Raw genomic sequence first — 6,081 nt, forward strand, 5'->3', positions numbered from 1 at the left:
CCAGTCTGTGTTTAACCAAACGCCCTTCTCTGCAGAGCCAACCCCAGGATCGATCTGAATAAACAGGGGATGAGAGGGACTGAGTTTCCTAATCCCCTCTGTTCCCCCCAGAATGTTAAAAAAAGGGTTATAGTTCCCACACATGGGGAGGGGGAAAGGACAAGGTGTTTAGAACCACGGAAAGCCATTTTGCAACTGTTTTATAAGCTACTTTGATTTTTTTTTCTTTCATACCTCCAGCAATTTTCATACACAACCCGCTAAATGTGTAACAAATATTTGTTCATTAATTCTTCTGAGCCGTGTTACATTGGGGATAGAAGAGATCACATCTTCATCATGGTGAAGGCACTGATATTTGTTAAACACTGTGTGGCAACATTACACAGCATTTTGGGGCCAAAAGCAGGGGAGGATTTTGTATTCTGTGATTAGAGCTAGAAAGAGGAACTTACAAATTCTGAAATATTAATATTCTTCAAGAAAGCTGTTGCTGGGGAAGAAATGGCAGCAAGCATTTAGCTACAGAATACTAATGAAAGTAGCTCTGCACTCCAGAAGTTGCAAGGGAAAAAACACAATTGATTTTATTTGATTTTTTTTTTTTTTACTTTGAATTCTCAACCCTCCTCTTAAAAAAAAAAAAAAAAAAAAGGCATATTTCCATCAACTGGTCTACTTATATGCCCTGCCAGGAGGAAATTTCTAGGAGCCACACACTGAAATATGAATGTGCCTCTGAATTAATGTCTCTTTCTCTCCTAGAGCATCCTGGAAGCCTTCCCTCCCCAAAGCAGTTACCAGTCCCTGTGACCCCCACAGCAGTCACCGAGAGTTTGGGCTGCAAGAGGGGCAGGTCTTAAATCACCTCTGCTTCTCTGAAAACTAGTAGCTCCTCACACTATTCTGAGTAACACATTTGAGTCACTGAGAGCTGCCGCTTTTAGGAACTGGCAAAATAGGCTGGCTGCCCTGAGGGAGAAGATGGGCTGTATGAAGAGAGAGTGGTGGTTCTGGATAGGGGAGAGGAGAGAGATTTTTCCTTGGCTCTCAAAGAATATAGACTGAGTAATGTCCAAATTATAAGTCTTCTTCAGGTCTCTGTTTCTGCACACCAGGAAAGCTCTCTCCATACCCTGGCCTCTCCCAGCTTTGCCATAAAAAAATCCCTCCAGCAGAGAGGAATTCTCCAGGACAAGGCAGAGACTGTGAATATGTTAGCTCACCCTGAGCAGTGATTCATCATTGCCAAAGAAATGAAGTACCTGGCACTTGTCACCTACCCTTGAGACTCCTATCCTACCAGACAAGATTTAAGAGTAAAAAGTTCACCTCACTTATTTTCTGACAGTGAAGAATTACACATTTGACTACAGTTAGGCAAACTGCAGTTGCAGAGTTTCAGGGGTTTCCAAGATCCCCTTTTACTGAGACACACAGCAGGAGAGAAAATATCACCTTTTAGCTTACATTTCCCTTTGAGAACCTACATTTCACCTTGCTCACATCCCTTTACAGGCTCCATTCTCTTGTTTTCTTCTCACGGGACAGGTAAAAATAAAGGTGTTGCTTTTTAATTATCTGTAGGCCGACTTCCTGGTTGTTCTTAGTTTCCTAAAAATAGACAAGGTGTTGTCACTTTACTCACTAGATGGCCATGTAATGTTTTAAAGCTGATTAGGCTGCCTAACCTTGCTTTTCCATTCCACTCCACTCCATTCCATTCCATTCCATTCCATTCCATTCCATTCCATTCCATTCCATTCCATTCCATTCCATACATTATTTTGTAAGTTTCTGTTGAAATGCCAATTAATTAATTCATCTCAAATTACATGAAATACAGAAAAAAAATCTTAACACACATTGTGTTTCTGTCCTATCCCCTACCATTCAAGAGGGTAAATCCATGTTGATCACTCCAAATGATCTTCATGTTCTTCATGTGTGTGGAAATGTTTCCCAGGATTAGTTGCCTTGAAGAACCCCTCCTCAGGGATGGAGGGGAGGCTGACAGGCCTGTAGCTCTGTGGACTTCCCTTCTTGCCCACAGATGTGAATATTAAGTGGTAGTCAAACACTGGAATAGGTTGCACAGAGAGCCTGTGCATTCTCCACCATTGAAGACAATCAAAAGCCATCTGGATATTGTCCTGGGCAACCTGCTCCAGCTGACCCTGCTTGAGCAGGGGATTGGAAGAGATATCTCCAAAGGTCACTTCCAGGCTCAGTGATTCTGTGATTTAGCCTAAACAACCCCTTTAGTTAGCTGCAGTATAAATCTTCACTATAACTCTTATGTAACATGAAGTATAGATGTACCTCATTAATATTATAGCAACTGTATTCATTATCATGTAAATATGAAACAGAAACACGATGAATTGTTACTGCATAAACATGGGGCATAAACACAACAAATTAAGCCTGGAAGAATGAGCATTAAAGCTATTCAGTATTCTCAGCCACCTTTCTGGGTTCATGACATTATCCAGTGCATGTCTGGCCTTTACTCCAAGGAGATTCCAGCTGAAAGATGTAACAAGACCCAAAAGAAATATGTCAAAAAGCAAAAGATATCAATCAGGTATTTGCTACCTGATGCATGTACAACTGAATGGTACCTGCATACCAGCAGCTTATTACCTGTGAACTGTTCTCAGAGGCATCTGAAGAAGTGTTCAAAGAGCTCACCTACTTCAGAGAGGCAGCAGGAAAATACCAAGGGGCTTGCTTGAAAATTTAGCAGCTAGTGTTCAACATCCTGGTGATGAATGAAGGATGAGGAGGAGAATGAAAAAGATTTCCTTTCAATGAGAAGTTGAAGCATCTTGTATTTGACCCAATAGAAAAAGGGGACTAAAATTTTTGAATTCACAGCATATGCATTTAAAGTCATTTTGTTTCCTGCTGATTCAGGTAGCGGGGCCATGATGTGAACTATTATTGGATCACAGCTCACCACTGCTTTCTGCAGCAAGGCACTCTCGGGTCCCAAAAGTCAAGCTCTTTGGTCCTGTGAGCAGAAGACATCACAGGTAACTGAGGCAGATTCTTTCTGATACATTTGTGCCCCTCCTGTTGCAATAACCTGTTGCTTTTCACAGTGATGCACCCTGTTTCTAAAAGGATCAACTTCTCCTCCTATCTTCATCAGCTAAAATGCATCTGTGATGTATGTATTAATAAATACGCTCATTCACTCCTGTCTCTGTGATCCCAACTTCCTCAAATTGCATCTGTTCTTTGCTTGTTAACCTTTTACACACTGCTAAATGGGACAGGAGCTCTTCAGAGCAGCTATCTGTGTTTATCTGATAGTGTACTACTTAGTACCAGGAGGATTTAATCTCTTTTTTGAACCTTTCATCACAATATACCAAAATAAAGCAATAATGTGTATACTTTTTTTAATCACTGCCAACAGCATTGTATTAAAAAGGGTGTTTTTTTAATAATGTACTTTCCTGTAGAATGGATCTTATGAAATATGTCCTTGTCATTTTTCTTGGACTGTTCAGCAGGAGATGCCAGACAGGTTAATTATTATCATTTATTTATTCAGGAAAGATCATAAAAGTTGTCTGCAGCAGAAAGCACACAGTCCTTGTTGCCAAAAAGCAGATGCTACATGAACAGAAGCTGGAGAAGCCACATGCTCATGTCACTGTGATGCCTCTGCCTGCAAGCTAGAACCACCACTCTTAGAAGTCAGCAGAAAATCTAGTCACATTGCTTTGTTCTGTCCTTCCCCACTCTGGTGCTAATTTTGGACAACCACTGAATTTGTGATCTGACCTTTTATTCAGCAAGGGTAGGACAGTCCATCAAACCCACCTAAGCCAGAGCAGAACAAGCCTCAGGAAGAGCAGATGGTATCAGACAGAAAGATAAAAGCTCTGAGCATAGTCATAGCCTTTGCAGTGACTGGGCAGGCTTGTCCTTTAAACAATCTTTAACCCATAGCCAGCAGTGCATTTCCACTGTGTAAACATTAACTTTCAGGTCAAAGGGAACATAGATGTGCATGGGTTAATCACCCACTATTTCACTTCATGCTCCTCCTGTTCAAAAATAGGACTGAATTTTAAGTTGGCTTGCTCACACAGTCCAGATTTCATTTCTATCTAGTCAAGAAAGAGCAAGTGTTTTTATTAACGAGCCTGTCTTGTGTTCAGTAGTTTTTGAGAGAAGTCCATGGTGGTATGCTGAGAATAAACTTCCCTGTGCAATTTTAGTAGGTATGGAACCAGCATTTCTGTGCCCTGGCAAGGCCAAAGGGCACAACAACTGCACCTTGGTGATAGAATGCCAAAGCAGGAGAAAGAAAGCACATTTCTGTATTTAATGGTATTTGCAGCAGGTGTTGGCTGAGCAGCCGAACTGCCAAAGTTAGATTTCCCAGTCTATTTGCTGCCACAGAGCTCTGAACATCTGAACCACCTTCCTTACAAGTATGTGGGGGACTTGTCCTCAAAGCTGTGCTAAAGCACGCCCTTCCCAAAGCAACTAATCCTAATCTGGAAAACCTTACACATTGACAAATCTGCTTTTTTTTTTCCCATTAAGTGTTTCAGGCATCACCACTCTCACTGTTAGAGAGCTACATCTCATTTCGAGATCTGTTTTGAGTCAGGTCCTGAGAATTGCTGTTCCTTGCAGCTTTGCCTGCACAACTGGAAATCCCTTATGCTGCTCACATGGCCACTCTTAGTGACAGAGACTCTTCTTAATTTCTCTTTTATGTCCTCACGTACCATAAACAAATGTATTTTCCACACTTACTGATCAGATGTCAGAATAAAAACAGTAGCACAAGTGGATAATAAATACTAAAAATAGTACTTTTGGCTACATGTCACAGGCTCTCACTAGGTGGGAGAGCTTTCTTTACCACTGATAATTGAAATTAAGGATTGGAACTGGATTTTATTTACTTCTCCTCTTCCACCTGATAACTATGTGATGTTTTTTTTTTCTAAAATCCCTGTGTCTGAGGACCTAACACAGAGTGCTGCAGCAAAGCACACCCTGAGGAAAGCTTTACCTCTGCACACTTCCTGGTAACTTGCCAGCCAGTGACAGATTCATCAATAATGATAATGGCTTTTTGTCGAAGCAAACTAGTGCACTAAGCCACACACTTGCTCAGCCCTACAAAGGAATCAAAGTAACTAGCATCCTTGCACGGAGAGTGAGACAGAAACATGACTTCAAACAAGAGGAACTGACTAACAAAAGAAAGAGAAGGATTAAGCTCCCTTTGCCGAAAAGCAGAAGCAGGTTTTCAATCAGTGAAAACTGTCACCTTGTTATCCACTGAGAAATGAGAACTCAAACCCTGGACTTCACCACAGCTGACTGATACTGACTGCAGGCTACTCACACAGCAGTTCATCTCTCATTTGTGACAAATGAAGCATATTGCAGCCGCCTCTGCAAATATAATCAATAATGAAAATTCGTATTAAGGTTGCACCCAAAAGCCCATTACTGGGTAGGTTTCACATGCTTAAAAAGCCAGTGGCATCCTTGCTTAATCTTCCATGTTAAGCACACTCATATTCATTCTGACTATCCCCCAAATCATCAAAGTGGTCATAGATCAACCAGAAAGCTCTGCCAAGTCCCTTGAGAAGAGGGAAGGCTCATGGTTTATTAGCTCTATGTTTCAACTGCGTGTGCATGGGAGATCCAACACATCTCATATGTACCTGCATGAGCCACCTTCACTGACACCTCTGGAACACAGCACCTGGGCACATACTTCTGCCTGGGAAATAACACAGAGACATTGAGTAGCTTGAGTTTAAAGGGACTGGGTAACAATGTTTTGATGTGAAATGTGTGTGCACCTAATAGAAACCAGAGACAGACAAAACCAGAGATGAAAGAAAACTGAGAAACAGAATTTCAGTGGTACAGCAAGAGAGACAATGCATGGCAGAGAGAAACAGAGAGGAAAAAGGGATAAAAGGGGAAACCAGAGAGCAGAGCAGGAGGCACAAAGAGGACCCTTTGTGACTTTTTGTGATGCAGAGGGGTCAGACAGATGGGGAGAGAAAGAGGGATAGTACTTGT

This window comes from Sylvia atricapilla, chromosome 2 (genome assembly GCF_009819655.1).
Source record: "Sylvia atricapilla isolate bSylAtr1 chromosome 2, bSylAtr1.pri, whole genome shotgun sequence".
In the NCBI taxonomy this organism is placed as follows: Eukaryota; Metazoa; Chordata; class Aves; order Passeriformes; family Sylviidae; genus Sylvia; species Sylvia atricapilla.